At 38.9% G+C, this 16,695-nt stretch overlaps 1 protein-coding gene and 1 pseudogene across 8 annotated transcripts in view; both read right to left on the bottom strand.

The window, feature by feature from the left end:
• Positions 1–16,695, bottom strand: part of LRRC3B (leucine rich repeat containing 3B) — an 873,839-nt gene that overhangs the window by 688,230 nt on the left and 168,914 nt on the right. For 5 of the 8 annotated variants that reach the window (XR_008523828.2, XR_008523827.1, XR_008523829.1 and 2 more), the window contains exon 1: positions 1,114–1,317. The exons of 1 other annotated variant lie outside the window; for it this stretch is intronic. The gene's annotated coding sequence lies outside the window, so the exon portion shown is untranslated. Of the gene's footprint in view, positions 1–1,113; positions 1,318–16,695 lie in introns of those variants that run through there. 2 more of the 8 variants (XM_054552481.2, XM_054552483.2) reach the window with 1 other exon arrangement.
• On the bottom strand, positions 10,534–11,238 carry LOC100437728 (ribulose-phosphate 3-epimerase-like protein 1; annotated as a pseudogene).

Consider the following 16,695-nt stretch of genomic DNA (forward strand, 5'->3'; position numbering starts at 1 on the left):
GCAAAAGGAAAAGAGAATGAAAAAGAGTATGAGAAACCATCAAGCATAATAACTTATGCATTATTGGCATGCCAGAAGAAGAAGAAAGAAAGGGTCAGAAAATATACTCAAAGAAAGAATGGCAGAACACTCCCCAACTCAGGAGAGGGAATTAGAAAGCTAGATCCAGGAAGCCCATACAACACCAAATAAGTTAAATCCAAAGACACCCACAATGTAACAAATCATAGTCAAACTGTCAAAAGTTAAAGACAAAGAATATTGAAAGAAGCAAGGGAAAAGCAAACCATCACACATAGGGATACCCCCCCCACCTACACACACACACACACACACACACACACACACACGACTATCAGAAGACTTCTCAGTAGAAACCTTGCAAGCCGAAAGTGAGTGAGATGATATATTTTAAATCCTGAAAGAAAAAGATTGGCAATGAAGAATACTATACTCAGCAATCCTTTATTTCAAAAATTAGGGAATGATAAAGACTTTCTCAGACAAAAGCTGAGAAAGTTTATCACCACTAGACGCATTACCAAAAAAAAAAACAAAACAAATGCTAAAGGAAGTTCTTCAAGCTGAAGGAAAAGGATGCTGATAGGTAACATAAAATTATATGAAAGTATAAAACTCATTGGTAAAAGTAAATAATACATTGTCAAATACAAAACACCCTAATACTTAAACTGCAGTGAGTAAAACAATTATATCTCTACTATAAATGTCAAAATACAAAACTATTAATAACAACTAAAGCCACAATAATTTGCTAAGGGATACATATTATAAAAAATGTGAAGTGTGGTATCAAAAACATGAAACGTGAAAAGAAAGGGGGTAAATGTAGAGAATTTGTGTATGTGGTCAAAATTAAGCTGTTATAGCTTAAATTACCCTGCTGTAAAATGCTTTATGTAAGCCTCTGGGTAGTTGCAAAGCAAAAGCCTATGATAGATACACAAAAGATAAAAAGAAAAGAACTAAAGCATTCCACTACAGAAAGCCATCAAAAACACAAAGAAAGCAAGAAGATTAAGATGGCAGATAGGAGGCAGGACTAGCTTGTAGTTCCTGCTCAGATGGACACAGCAGTGTGTGGAAACTCACATCATGAACTTTTGCTCCAAGAACTACCACAGGAACATTCCAGGAAAGCCGAGAGAATCCATGAAGGAACTGCATCACCACTGCAGGCTCCCTGAGATGCCGAAAAACTGTGAGTCAGTTTGCTTTCTCAACAGGGAGGCCGGTGGTCTGGGACAAGTTGTCAGCCCTCGTCACCAGTTGCCTGGAAACAGACTTAGTGCTGTTGAGAGGGGAGGGCATGGTGGGAGAAAGACCAGCCTTTAGGACTGCAGGCTGCAAAGGAGCAGGATGACTCCTGTGACTGCCAGCTTTCCCCCACTTCCCTGGTGACCTGTGTGACTCAGCAGAGGCAGCCATAATCCCCTTGGGAATATAACTCCACTGGACTTGGAACCACACCCCCATCCCCCACAACAGTCACAGCAAGCCCCTCCAAAGGAGAGGCTGAGCTCAGACATACCTATCCCTGCTCCCACCTGGTGGTCTTTCTCTGTGCACCCTGAGAGCCAAAGACATGGAGCATTCTCCAAGATAGACCATATGATAGACCATAAAACAAGTCTCACTAAATTTAAGAAAATCAAAATTATATCAAGAACTTTCTAAGACCACAGTAGAATAAAATTGGAAATTAATTCCATAAGGAACCCTCAAAACCATGCAAATACATGGAAATTAAATAACTTGCCCCTAACGATCACTGGGTAAACAACAAAATCAAGATGGAAATTTAAAAATTATTTGAACTGAATGATAATAGTGACAGAACCTATCAAATCCTCTGGAATACAGCAAAAGCAGTGCTAAGAGAAAAGTTCATAGCATTAAATGCCTGAATCAAAACATCTGAAAGAGCACAAATAAACAATCTAAGGTGATACCCCATGGAACTGAAGAAACGAGAACAATCCAAACCCAAGCCCAGTGAAGAAAGGAAATAACAAAGATCAGAGCAGAACTAAACAAAATTGAAACAAACAAACAAAAAAATACAAAAGATAAATAAAACAAAAAGCTGGTTCTTTGAAAAGAGAGTTGATAGACCATTAGCAAGAATAACCAAGAAAAGAAGAGAGAAGATTCAAATAAGCTCAATTAGAAACAAAACAGAAGATATTACAACTGATACCACAGAAATACAAATGGTTATTCAGGGATACTATGAACACCTTTACACACATAAACTAGAATACCTAGAGGAGATAAATAAATTCCTGGAAATATAGAACTCTCCTAGATTAAACCAGTAAGATATAGACTCTCTGAACAGAAATATAACACGCAGAGAGATTGAAATGGTAATAAAAAACTTGCCAACGAAAAAAATTCCAGGACCAGATGGATTCACAGCTGAATTCTATCAGACATTCAAAGAAGAATTGGTGCCAATCCTATTGACACTACTCCAAAAGATAGAGAAGAAGGGAATCCTCCCTAAGTCATTTTATGAAGCCAGTATCACCCTAATACCAAAACCAGGGAAGGACATAACACAAAAAGAAAACTACAGACCAATATCCCTGATGTACATAGATGCAAAAATTCTCAACAAAATACTAGCAAACTGAATCCAACAGCATATCAAAAAGATAATCCACCATGATCAAGTGGGTTTCATATCAGAGATTAAGGGGTACTTTAACATACGTAAGTCAATAAATGTGATACACCATATAGACAGAATTAAAAACAAAAACCACATGATCATCTCAATAGACACAAAGAAAGCATTTGACAAAATCCAGCATCCCTTTATGCTTAAAACCCTCAGCAAAATCGGCTTAGAAGGGACATACCTTAAGGTAATAAGAGCCAACTATGACAAACCCACAGCCAACATTATACCAAACAGGGAAGAGTTTAAAGAATTCCCCCCGAGAATTGGAACAAGACAAAGATGCACACTTTCACTACTTCTGTTCAACATTCTACTAGAAGTCCTAGCCAGAGCAATGAGACAAGAGAAAGAAATAAAGGACATCCACATTGATAAAGAGGAAGTCAAACTGTCGCTGTTTGCTTATGATATGCTCATGTACCTAGAAAACCCTAAAGATTCATATATAAAACTCCTAGAACTGGTAAATGAATTCAGCAAAGTTTCAGGATACAAAATTAATGTACACAAATCATTAGCTCTAGTATACACCAACAATGACCAAGGTGATAATCAAATCAAGAACTCAACCCCTTTCACAATAGCTGCAAAAAAAAAAAAAAATTAAGTATATACCTAACCAACGATGTAAAACACCTCTACGAGGAAAACTACAGAACACTGCTGATAGAAATAATAGATGACATAAACAAATGAAAACACATCCCATGCTCATGGATGGGTAGAATCAATATTGCAAAATTGACTATACTGCCAAAAGCAATCTACAAACTAATCTAATTTCCATCAAAATACCACTGTCATTCTTCAAAAAACTAGAAAAAAAAATCCTAAAATTCATATAAAACCAAAAAAAGAGCCTGCATAGCCAAAGCAAGACTGAGCTAAAAGAGCAAATCTGGAGGCTTCACATTACCCAACTTCAAACCATACTATAAGGCCACAGTCATCAAAACAGTGTGGTACTGGTATAAAAATAGGCACATAGACCAATGGAACAGAATGGGGAACCCAGAAATAAAGCCAAATACTTATAGCCAACTGATCTTTGACAAAGCAAACATAACATAAAGTGGGGAAAAGACACCCTATTCAACAAATGGTGCTGGGATAACTGGCAAGGCACATGTAGAAGAATGAAACTGGATCCTCATCTCTCACCTATATAAAAATCAACTTAAGATGGATCAAATGGATCAAAGGCTTAAATCTAAGATTTAAAGATTCTAGAAACCATAAAGATTCTAGAAGATAATGTTAGAAAAACCCTTCTAGACATTGGCTCAGGCAAAGATTTTATGATCAAGAACCCAAAAGCAAATGCAACAAAAACAAAGATAAATAGATGGACTAAATTAAACTAAAAGGCTTCTGCACAGCAAAAGAAATAATCAACAGACTTAACAGACAACCCACAGAGCGGGAGAAAATCTTCACAATCTATACATCTGACAAAGGACTAACGACCAGAATATGCAAAGAACTCAAACAAATCAGCAAGAAAAAAACAAACAATCTCATCAAAAAGTGGGCTAAGGACATGAATAGACAATTCCCAAAAGAAGATATACAAATGGCCAATAAGTGTATGGTAAAATGCTCAACATCACTAATTACCAGGGAAATGCAAATCAAAACTACAATGCAATATCACCTCATTCCTGCAAGAATAGCCATAATCAAAAAATAATAGATGTTGGCATTGATGTGGGAAAAAGAGAACAATCTTACACTGTTGGTGGGAATGTAAACTAGTACAACCACTATGGAAAACAGTGTGGAGATTCCTTTAAAAACTAAAAGTAGATCTCCCATTTGATTCAACAATCCCACTCCTGGGTATCTACCCACAGGAGAAGAAGTCATTATATGAAAAAAGATACTTGCACACACATGTTTGTAGCAGCACAATTTGTAATTGCAAAAATATGGAACCAGCCCAAATGCCCATCAATGAGTGAGTGGATAAAGAAAGTGTGATATATAAGTACACCATGGAATACTACTCAGTCATAAAAAGAAATAAAATAATGGCATTCACAGCAACCTGGATTGAATTGGAGACCATTATTCTAAGCGAAGTAACTCAAGAATGAAAAATCAAACGTTGCGTGTTCTCACTATGAGGACACAAAGTCATAGTAATGATACAATGGACTTTGGGGACTTGGTGGAAAGAGTGGGAGGGCACTAAGGGATAAAAGACTACACGGTGCATACAGTATGCATTGCTTGAGTGGTGGGTGCACCAAAATCGGAGAAATCACCACTAAATAACTTACTCATGTTACCAAATCCCACCTGTTCCCCAAAATCCTATTGAAATAAAAAATAAAAATCAAAAAAAAAGCAAGATTGATGGAAAAAAAGATCTACAAAGCAACAATAAACAATAAACAAAATGGCACGAGTCAGTTTATACCTATCAATAATAATCTTGAATGTAAATGAATTAAAATCCCCAACTAAAAGATATAAAGTGGCTGAATGTATTTTTTTAAAAAAGCAAGACACAACTACAGTTGTCCCTCAGTATCCACGGAGGATTGTTCCCAGGACCCCCACACATACCAAAATTCATGTGATGTTCACGTACTTTATACAAAATGGTACAGTATTTGCATATAACCTATGTACATCCTCCTATATACTTTAAATTATCCCTAGATTACTTATAACAGTGAAAAAGCCTACAGAATGAAAGAATGAAATCCTGTCATTTATGGAAACATGAATGAGCCTGGAGGACATTGTGTTAAGTGAAATAAGCCAAACATAGAAAGACAAACAACACATGTTCTCACTCATATGTGGGAGCTAAAAACCTTGATCCCATAAAAGTAGAAAGTGGAATAGTAGTTACCAGAGGCTTGATGGGTACAAATTTACAGTTAAATAGAAGGAAAAATTTATAGTGTTCTATAGCACAGCAGGGTGACTGTAGTTAACAATAATTTATTGTATATTTCAAAATGGCTAGAAGAATTTTGAATGTTATCAACATAAAGAATTGATAAATGTTTGAGGTCATGGATATGCCAGTTACTCTTACTTGATCATTACACATTATATACACATATCAAAATATCACATGTATCCCACAAACATGTACAATTATTATCAATTAAAATTTTAAAAAATTAAAATTTAAAAAGACATCTGGTTTCAGGATATTATATATAAAGAAATCCCTTTCTTTATATATAATATCAATGCCACAATCTTTTCTGTCATACTTCCTAATATAAGAATAAAAGTTTGGGGGACAGTAAGACCCATAAAATAAAGCCATATAAAGTGAGGCTGCTTTTTCAGGAAACAACAGGTGCTGGAGAGGATGTGGAGAAATAGGAACACTTTTACACTGTTGGTGGGACTGTAAACTAGTTCAACCATTGTGGAAGACACTGTGGCAATTCCTCAAGGATCTAGAACTAGAAATACCATTTGACCCAGCCATCCTATCACTGGGTATATACCCAAAGGATTATAAATCATGCTGCTCTAAAGACACATGCACACATATGTTTATTGAGGCACTATTCACAATAGCAAAGACTTGGAACCAACCCAAATGCCAATCAATGATAGACTGGATTAAGAAAATGTGGCACATATACACCATGGAATACTATACAGCCATAAAAAAGGATGAGTTCATGTCCTTTGTAGGGACAAGGACGCAGCTGGAAATCATCATTCTGAGCAAACTATTGCAAGGACAAAAAACCAAACACCGCATGTTCTCACTCATAGGTGGGAATTGAACAATGAGAACACTTGGACACAGGAAGGGGAACATCACACACCAGGGCCTGTCATGGGGTTAGGGGAGTGGGGAGGGATAGCATTAGGAGATATACCTAATGTAAATGACGAGTTAATGGGTGCAGCACACCAACATGGCACATGTATACATATGTAACAAACCTGCAGGTTGTGAACATGTACCCTAGAACTTAAAGTATAATAATAAAGAAAAAAAAAATGAGGCTGCTTTAGACCAAGTCTGCCCCTAGATTTTTGTTCTTAAAGTGCCTCTTACTTAACCGGAACCAGTCTGAGAGGAAAATAGAATTTTCTAAACTTTGGGGGCTGCAGTATTCTACAATTAGGATTTCTCAAAAGATCCTACAGTAATACCATTTTGAATTTGTGGTCTTGCTCGCTCTGGTTCATAGGGTAAAAAAAAAAAAAAAAAACATCTAAACTAGTTCTCCTAGTCAGCCTCAAAGAATCAACTTCCTACATATTTTCCTCTCTATATGAGACAAACTCCCCCATGAGACAGGAATAGCTTTGAGATATCAGAATATATTTCCTATTCGGAAGAAACAGCAGATAAAATGTAGGCTCATTTTTACCTGAGCAAAAACACTAATCAGCTTATAGGTATCAGAGAAGCATCCACAACCCAACAGTGTGTGAGGACTCAAATGTAATAAATCGTGAGTCTTCTTTTGAAAAGCAATTAGGAGTCATTCAATACTCATGAGTTAATCTATATGAAGGGTTTAATTTGGGCAGCCTTCTATTCTGCCTTCCTTTCCTTCCTCTAATTGAGCAAACAAATGCATTAGTCAGCAAGGCTAAGTCTTCTAGGGTGAAATGTCTTGTGGTTCTAACCATTCTGCCTCATTTCCAGGATATTAACAGGACATTTGAAGATGATTTTAAAGATAATAAGATATAGCCCTTTGGAAGAAAAGCAGATTAGAGGCTTCCAGCAAGTCTATTGCTAAACATACTCACTGAAACTTAATATATTAAAAGCATTTCTTTCCTAAGGTGTGATAATCTTAAAAAAGCTTTTCAGGGAAACACTCCTGTTTGGGGCCCACAAAAAACAGCCTAGCACTGAAGCCAATTCTAATTTCCAGTGGGTGAAAGGAGTCCAGGAATTCTCTATGCACCGAGGGAAAAGTCAATCATTATCTGCTGACTGAATCATACATTTAGCAGGGATGAAGATGTAATTTGCAGTAAATGACATGGACCATCTTTAAATATTTTGACAGTTACCCCTGTTGTCAGCTGGATTTTTCACCTGCAGATGTTGTTACTTGACAATACCATCTGCCTTAAGTATAAGTGCTTTATTATTTTCTGTGGTCAGGCCAATTTTCCAGATGCTTCCTCTTCCTTAAAAGTTAGCAAGGAAAAAAACATGAATACAGCCAGGCACAAAGAAGACTGCTATCGCAGCAGCAGATGCTGTAGCAGTCTGACCTTCTAGAACACTGATGCTTTACTTTCTTTCCTGCCCAGTAAAGGTGGGGTAACCTATCTGTCAAAAGCATGCCGTTCTAAAACACATGGAAACAGGGAGGGCCTCTGTCTTCCTGGAACTTAAGTTCTAGTGGAAGAAAGATGGACAATAAGCAGGTAAATAAATCATGTCAGATAGTAATAAGTGTTATGAAGAATAAAAGTAGTTGTAACAAGACACAGTAACTGAGGGATGGAGGAGGGTGGCTATTTTAGATAGAAAGATCAAGAAAATTCTCTCATGGGAAGTATGACATTTGAGATGAAAGCTGAAGGATAAACAGTAGCCAAACTAGTTTTAACACTTTAGAATATTTTTTACACTTCTTTTTAGATGTGCTTATATAATTTATTTTTTGGTAGTTTTACTGTACATTTATTTAAAAAAAAAAAAAAGAAAACAAAGGACAAATCCAAGTTTTCCAGGCAAATAAACTCATATCTTTATCACATCTGATATTATCATCTTCTATATAAGCTTTTAATTAAATTGTTTCTACATGCTTCATATTGTTTGATTTGATTAAATGTCTCTTATTATTCATCGTGCAAATCTTTCATAAGCTAAAATAAAAACAAACATTAAGAAATAAATTTTTACCTTGTAAAGAAAAAAAAACAAGAAAGGGTTTTTTAATGCTATTCTATGCTCAAATGTTGGCACTCTTCTTTTTCAAACCTTATTTCTCAAAACTGACAGTAGCCTCAAGAAGTTTAATGATACTGGTCCTGGTATTTTTTGCCATAATTATTACATAGCAATAGTATTTACAACGCTGAAGTAGCTGACACATATTGGTAGTCACTGTATAATTTTGAACACAGTTATAAAAATTTACTTTATGTATTAACTCTGTACCCTGTCATGTTTTAGCCTGCCTGTTCTTTCTTGGAATAAAATACATATCCCTTAGGGTCAAGATCCATAGTTCCAGAATATTCCTCAGCCATCTGGTTGAGGTACAGGGTAAAGTTAGGCTGGAAATAAGACATTATTAACTAAAAGAAGCTTCTTTTGCCTTACCTACTTCTCAAGGGCTCTGTTTGTAAAAAGACTACAGACCAGAAATCCCGTGCCTTGCTGAATTCTTTCCACAGTGCCATCCTATTGCTGAGCTTTCGTTTCCTCATTTTTTACATGAGGAACAAAATATCTGCCCTGTCACCACTTACAGGTGTGATTTATAGATTTAATGAAAATATATCAAAATACTTTATAACCCACAAAACATAAATTTATATAATGCTAGCCACTTTCAATTGAACATCCTCTAAATTCTAGAAATAGTACTGGAAGCTTTGCATATATAGTGTTACCTCTTAATTCTCAACACAACCCCTCAGTTTTCATAATTACATTCAGTATTTAAATGAGTTAAGAGAACTGCAAAAAAAGTTAGGTAATTTGATAAAGGTCAAACAGCTAGAAGGGGCAGTTGGGATTCAACCCAATATTGCTTCCAAATAGAGGCTTTACTTTTCCCTTCTACTCAGAGCTAACACAACAGCCTTATTTAATATCCTTAAGAATGGTGGGTGAGACTAAGAAAACCTGGGATGGGGAGGAATCAATGAATAACCTATTTTGACAAAGAAAACACCCTGATAAAATCTATGCTGTATTTTAGAATCCCTGGGCTTCATATATTGTTTTACAGTTTTTATTAATCAACTATAAGATGAAAAGTGAAAAATAAATGTTCAGATGCAAAAATACGATATGCCATCCCACCGAAGCTTATATTTTAAAATTCTACTTTACTCATTTCATCAAGCATATGAATAAATCAAAAATAACATGAAATAAGAAAAACATAAAGACTTCCTTTGCTTTTGGAAAACAACTGAGAAAAAACAGAAAATTATTTTTAGAAATACAGAGAAAAAGTTGTTTTTATAGTAGCCAATATGCCCTTATTAGTCATTAAGACACATTTCTGTTTGTAACCTTAATACAGCCATGTATTACTATTTATAAAAATCAAGTATTCCAGTAAAAACTGAGTATTTCACCACACTAATCTTCAAATTGCATCATTAAAAATGTAGTTACACACACCAATTTCTAATCTCAGAACATTCTACACCATAGATTTTAATCATTGGAATAAATAATTGCTCAGAAAAGCAGTACTGCCTCAATTACAATATGATTTGCCAGTCAATATTCCTGTTATCCAGTAAAAAGATTTCATGAGCAGAAACATTGAGCTCCTTGTGTTTTCATCAATCAAGAGAATATGTCTGGGCCAGGCGCCCACCTGCAATCCCAGCACTTTGGGAGGCTGAGGTGGGCAGATCACTTGAGGTCAGAGTTCGAGACTAGCCTAGCCAACATGGTAAAACCCCATCTCTATTAAAAATACAAAAAATTAGCCAGGCGTGGTGACAGGCTCTTGTAATCCCAGCTACTCAGGAGGCGGAGGCAGAAGAATTGCTTGAACCCAGGAGACGGAGGTTGCAGTGAGCCGAGACCATGCCACTGCACTCCAGCCTGGATGACAGAGTAAGACTTTATCTCAAAAAAATAAAAAAATAAAAAAAAAAAAGAGAGAACATTTCTGAGCAGCTTCCATGCAGACATTTTTAACAGACTGACACAGATCTATAGTTTTTGCTCCTCATAATGGCACTGCCAGACATAGTCATGTGAGCTCCTACCTCTGCACCCTTATGGACAGTATCAGGGCCTACTCCACCATCACCTCTATATCCAAAGATAGGAGCTGGGTCTGCAACCAGTGAACTTTTGGCATCATGTCTTTCATAAATTTCTGTTCTCCAAATCCAGGTTCCATTGTCATTATCAAGGCCATATCTATTTTATTAGTGCACAGTGCCAAATACTCAACTGTAGTTCCCAGTTTAATGGCAAGGCCAACATTCATCCGATTCTCCCAAATGTCTTTAATCAAGGCCCTTGGGTTCTCAGTAGCCTCAAGATGAAAGGTGGTGTACTGATTGGCGCCTGCTCCAGTCATTGGCTTTACCCACTGTTTACAGCCTAAACCCTCTCATGTGCATGTCAAAGAAAAGAGTCTTGACCTAGCTGCTTTTGAAGGCTTTCTACCACAGTGTGGCCAAATGTGATGTTGGGAACAAACTGCAAAAAACCGACTGTCCTAAAGAGGAGGGTCCCTGTTTGTTACATCCAGGTACAGAAAATCGACCACAGAGTCAATTATCTGGAGGCACTTGTCCCGTAAATTGGCCAAGCCATTGTTGAGGATAGGTGGGCCAATCTTGCAGTCTGACACCATACTCTGGGCTTATATAATTTATAATATAATGTTTTCTTGATCTATTATAGAATTATCTTTAAATATTCATCCATAGCATAATTTTAACATTTTATTTGAAGAGAAATAAACACACTAAGAAATTAACCATCACCTGTAATCCCTCCATGTAAAAGCAATCATATAATGAAGTTAAAGTTTCCCATTCTTCTGCCTCTTTTGTCTTTCCAATCCCTATGCCCCTGTTCCTAACTCTCATTGCTGTGCCAGAGGAATTGCTAGTAACAATCTACTTGATGACTGAATTTCTGACAAGCATTCTGTATTAACATATTTAATTCAAATGTGGTAGATAATTTGAAAAGGCTTAAGAGTTCTCTCATTGTTATTTTCTCTGGATATAATTTTACCTTTCCTGTGCAAAAACCAGTACAAGTCCCAAAGGCTGCAGACTGTCCTCAGTTCCCTTTTAATTGTGTAAGTGCATGGCAAGCACCAAATAAATAGTGGCTCCTTGCACAACAGTAACAATGAGAAATGATATACCATGAGCTATGTGTCTAATAGTCAGCAAAAGATTTTACGTGTATCCTTATTTAATCCTCACAAAACAAACACTCTACACTATACTGTCTATATTGTCTCTGTAAATGTCTCTATTTTAGAAGTGAGGCTCAGAGATTAAATAAATTGTCCAACATCACATAGTAAGAGACATGCAAAGGTTTATGTTCAGGTCTGGCTGATTTCATTAGCCCTGCTCTAGATGAAGGGTTGGCAAACTATGGCCCAAACCAGCTCACCACTTGTTCTTGTACAGCCTGAGAGCTAAGAATAAATTTTACATTTTCTGATGGTAAGGAAAAAAAAGAACAGTCTCTTGTGACATATAAAAATTATATAAAATTCAAATTTCAGGGTCCATAAATTGTTTCATTGGACCACAGCTACACTCATTTGTTATGTATTATCTATGGCTGCTTTCACACTACAACAGCAGAGCTAAGCAGTTGAATAGTTGTAACATCGATGCAATATCCTGCAAAAACTAAAATATTTAACATCATAATTTAAGAAAAAGTTTTCCAACCCCTCCTCTAGATAGCCAAGCACCTCATGGGCAGCAAATGAGTAACAGGCTTTGTTATTCTCAGTTTAATCAGAAAAACTGAGTTACTACAATATCATGGTATTAGATGGTTTGATATAGGAATCAGGACTTACAGGAAAGTGGAAGAAGCTACAAGGGTGAAGATCTGGAGGCTTCAACTGGAGGATCAGGGAAACTGCCACTATAATTTCAACCTGAAGTGCTAGAGCAGGTAAAGAAAGCAGGGCTCGTGGGGAACTCCAAGGAACCACTACCTCTGGCTTCACAACCCAAAAAGGGACTCAGGAAGAGCTCTGCAAAGCAACCATGTCTGGCAGTCAAGAGCTCCCAAAAATGATGGCTTCTTTTCACTTTTGCTTTCCAAATCTCTGTAAGTTCCTCCCAGAGGTAAACACTAACTCTGACCTATAGAGGAAAAGGAATTCTGGGGAACAGACCCAGCCTTAGAAAGAAATGATGATTATGTAGATTTAGCAACATAATCCAGCATATGTCCCAATCAGTGTTTGGCAATACCATAGGCACTATTTCTCTAGCAGTAGTCAGTACCTGCAAAAAGCCTGCCATCTTGCCTGTGGTGGAGATGTAAATTGGGGCCCTAGGATACCCATGGCAGGTCAGGATGTAACCTTCTCAGCCCATATCTGCTAGGTGTGGCAGGTTTGCTTGCCCAGCCTTCTATTAAACCCCTTATTCAAAGTACTTATGCTGTTTCTGCTTTGGGATTGGATCCAGACTTGAACCACAAACTATTCAACTAGGTACCCAGTATTTTATTATCTTCATTGTCAGACTGTGTTCATTATCATTAAAAGGGACTTCCCTAGTGCCCACTTCTGCCTCCGAGCTGTGCTGGGTGCCTTATAAACTTCATCTCATTTAATACACTCAATAACCCCTCCAGGTAGGGAGGTTTAACCTCTTCTTACAGATGAGGAAACTAAAGTTTGAAGAGATTAAGAAAACTGCCCAAATTCACAGTGTAAATGGTGAAGCCAGGCTTGAGTCCCTGTTCCGTATGATTCCCAAAGCCAAAGCCAGTACAGCCGACTACTGTGCTCTGTGCCACAGCCAAGTTCTTCTCAGACTCTGCTTCCAGAATGCTCCCCTTCACTGTGGCCTACAAATTGGAGAGCTTTTATTTGCTGGTAATCTAACTGCCCACAACCGTGTTCTAACTCTCCCTCCCTCAAACTAGACCCTTGAAACTTCCAGATTCAACCAGATTTCACTAAACTTCTTAGATCATATTGAGAGGTGACAGCGCGCTGGCAGTCCTCACAGCCCTCGCTCGCTCTTGGCGCCTCCTCTGCCTGGGCTACCACTTTGGCGGCACTTGAGGAGCCCTTCAGCCCACCACTGCACTGTGGTATCCCCTTTCTGGGCTGGCCAAGGCCGGAGCCCACTCCCTCAGCTTGCAGGGAGGTGTGGAGGGAGAGGTGCGAGTGGGAACCCGGGTTGCATGTGGCGCTTGCGGGCCAGCTGGAGTTCCGGGTGGGTGTGAGCTTGGCGGCCCCGCACTCGGAGCAGCCAGCCGGCTCTGCCGGCAGGGGCAATGAGGGACTTAGCACCCGGGCCAGCAGCTGCAGAGGGTGTACTGGGTCCCCCAGCAGTGCCAGCCCACCGGCGCTGCGCTGGATTTCTCGCCGGGCCTTAGCTGCCTTCCCGCGGGGCAGGCCTCAGGACTGCAGCCCGCCATGCCTGAGCCTTCCCCCACCTCCATGGGTTCCTGTGCAGCCCAAGCCTCCCCGACCAGCGCCGCCCCCTGCTCCACGGCGCCCAGTCCCATCAACCACCCAAGGGCTGAGGAGTGCGAGCGCATGGCACCGGACTGGCAGGCAGCTCCACCTGCAGCCGCGGTGCGGGATCCACTAGGTGAAGCCAGCTGGGCTCCTGAGTCTGGTGAGGCCGTGGAGAGTCTTTATATCTAGTTCAGGGATTGTAAACACACCAATCGGCACTCTGTATCTAGCTCAAGGATCGTAAACACACCAATCAGCACCCTGTATTTAGCTCAAGGTTTGTGAGTGCACCAGTCGACACTCTGTATCTAGCTGCTCTGGTGGGGCCTTGGAGAACCTGCCTGTCCAAACTCTGTATCTAACTAACCTGATGGGGACGTAGAGAACCTTTGTATCTAGCTCAGGGATTGTAAACACACCAATCAGCGCCCTGTCAAAACAGGCCACTTGGCTCTACCAATCAGCAGGACGTGGGTGGGGCTAGATAAGAGAATAAAAGCAGGCTGCCCGAGCCAGCATTGGCAACCTGCTCGGGTCCCCTTTCACACTGTGGAAACTTTGTTCTTTTGCTCTTTGCAATAAATCTTGCTACTGCTCACTCTTTGGGTCCACGCTGCTTTTATGAGCTGTAACACTCACCGCGAAGATCTGCAGCTTCACTCCTGAACCCAGCGAGACCACGAGCCCACCAGGAGGAACGAACAACTCCAGACGCGCTGCCTTAAGAGCTGTAACACTCACCGCAAAGGTCTGCAGCTTCACTCCTGAGCCAGCAAGACTACGAACCCACCAGAAGGAAGAAACTCCGAACACATCCGAACATCAGAAGGAACAAACTGCAGACGCGCCACCTTAAGAGCTGTAACACTCACCGCGAGGGTCCGCGGCTTCATTCTTGAAGTCAGTGAGACCAAGAACCCACCAATTCCGGACACAATATTAACTACTGAATTTATCCTAGATAGGTATGGGTATCAGATATATTGTCTTTCTGGTTCTTTTTTAGCAACCCTGAATCAGTCAACCTATCTGCTCTACTAGTTCTCAACACACAGCATAGGCCAGGGTGTTCCTGACTATGACAACAAAGAGTTGTCCTAATAAGTAATCTCCTCTCCTAAGATAGGTAAGTACAGGGTAAGAACTCAAGTGTGGACTCATGAGACTGCCTGTTTTAATCCAGGCCCTATCAATTACCACCTGTGCATGACCTAACCCCTGTGCCTCAGTGTTCTCCTCTATAAAATAGAGATAGTAATCGTACCTACTTTATACAATTACTGTGAGGATTAAGTAAATTAAGACATTCAAATAACTTACTGCAGTGGGGTATTTAATATAAGCACACACTATTGGCCATGTTTATGATGATTATATTCATAAATCAAAAACATCACAAAACACTTGCTTTTCAAAATGATGCACAGACACTTTCTACCTAAGCCAATTTGAACAATGGCTTCTGGTCTGATGAAATGGTTTCTCAGTATAATAATGATAAAAATAATTAATAGTAGTTAGCCAGTATGGTGCCTTGTAATTTTGAAATAGCTTTCCCATTAATCATAAGCATACACAATTATTTTTGCTCATGGCCTAAATCTCCAGTTAATGGATTCTGAACCGAGGCTATGTCAGATCAGCCAGAAGGTGTGCGGATTTGTGAAGAAGCAGAAAAGGGTTTGGAAAGCTGGTGTTCAATTGCTAATGCATGTGGGACCCTGTGCAGATGATCTGCATGCTAATTGCCTTGCTAGAAACTACATTATGCAGAACAGACACAAGCAATATTACAGTATCAGTGACATTCTCTTTCCTTCTCCCTCTCTCCTTTTCCCCCATCTCTCTTCTTGCTGCCTATCTCCATCATGCAATCTCTTTGTCACCAGAGAAGAGAAACACTCCACCCTGTCCCCAAAATGAAGGAAGAAATCTGAAAATAGTCTTTTATGGAGTCTCCACAGCTGGAAAGTAATTGTCAAAATAACCTTTGGGATCCAGGCACACTAAAATGGCTTTAGGCATGAGAGCATCACGGTCAAATTTGCATTATAGAAAGATCCACCTGGTAACATAGAGAAAGGGATTGAAGAGGGACTAACCTGAAAGCAGGAAGTATCTGTTACAGTAATCTAGGGCGATATTATAGTGGTCTGAATAAGGTGCTGTTAAATGGAAAGAAATGGATACTTGTGGGAGGCATTTAAGAATTAAATCTAAAGACTAATTGGATAACGGGTTGAGAAATAAGGAGAAGTCAAAGATGATCCCCAAGGGTTTGTCACAGGCAACAGGATCCTCTGGGCCTAGAGATAATTAGTAATACAAATTATTTGATTAAATGGCCTCACACACCCAATTCATTAACATAATGAGTTAATATATTCCTATTAGTACAGGACTATATAAGCTAATATATTCCTATTCATGTTGAGACTGCCTATCCATAAAACATTCGAATATGAGAGAATCATTGACAGCAGTATTCAGTAAACAATCATCAGCTATGCCAGGAACCAGGGAAGATAGAGATGACTAGGACATGTAATGCAACATATGCAAAGCACAATTTATAAGTATTATAATAAGGTAAAAATTTGATTAATTCTATATAGAAATATAGGA

This window comes from Pongo abelii, chromosome 2, assembly GCF_028885655.2.
Source record: "Pongo abelii isolate AG06213 chromosome 2, NHGRI_mPonAbe1-v2.0_pri, whole genome shotgun sequence".
NCBI classification, from domain to species: domain Eukaryota; kingdom Metazoa; phylum Chordata; class Mammalia; order Primates; family Hominidae; genus Pongo; species Pongo abelii.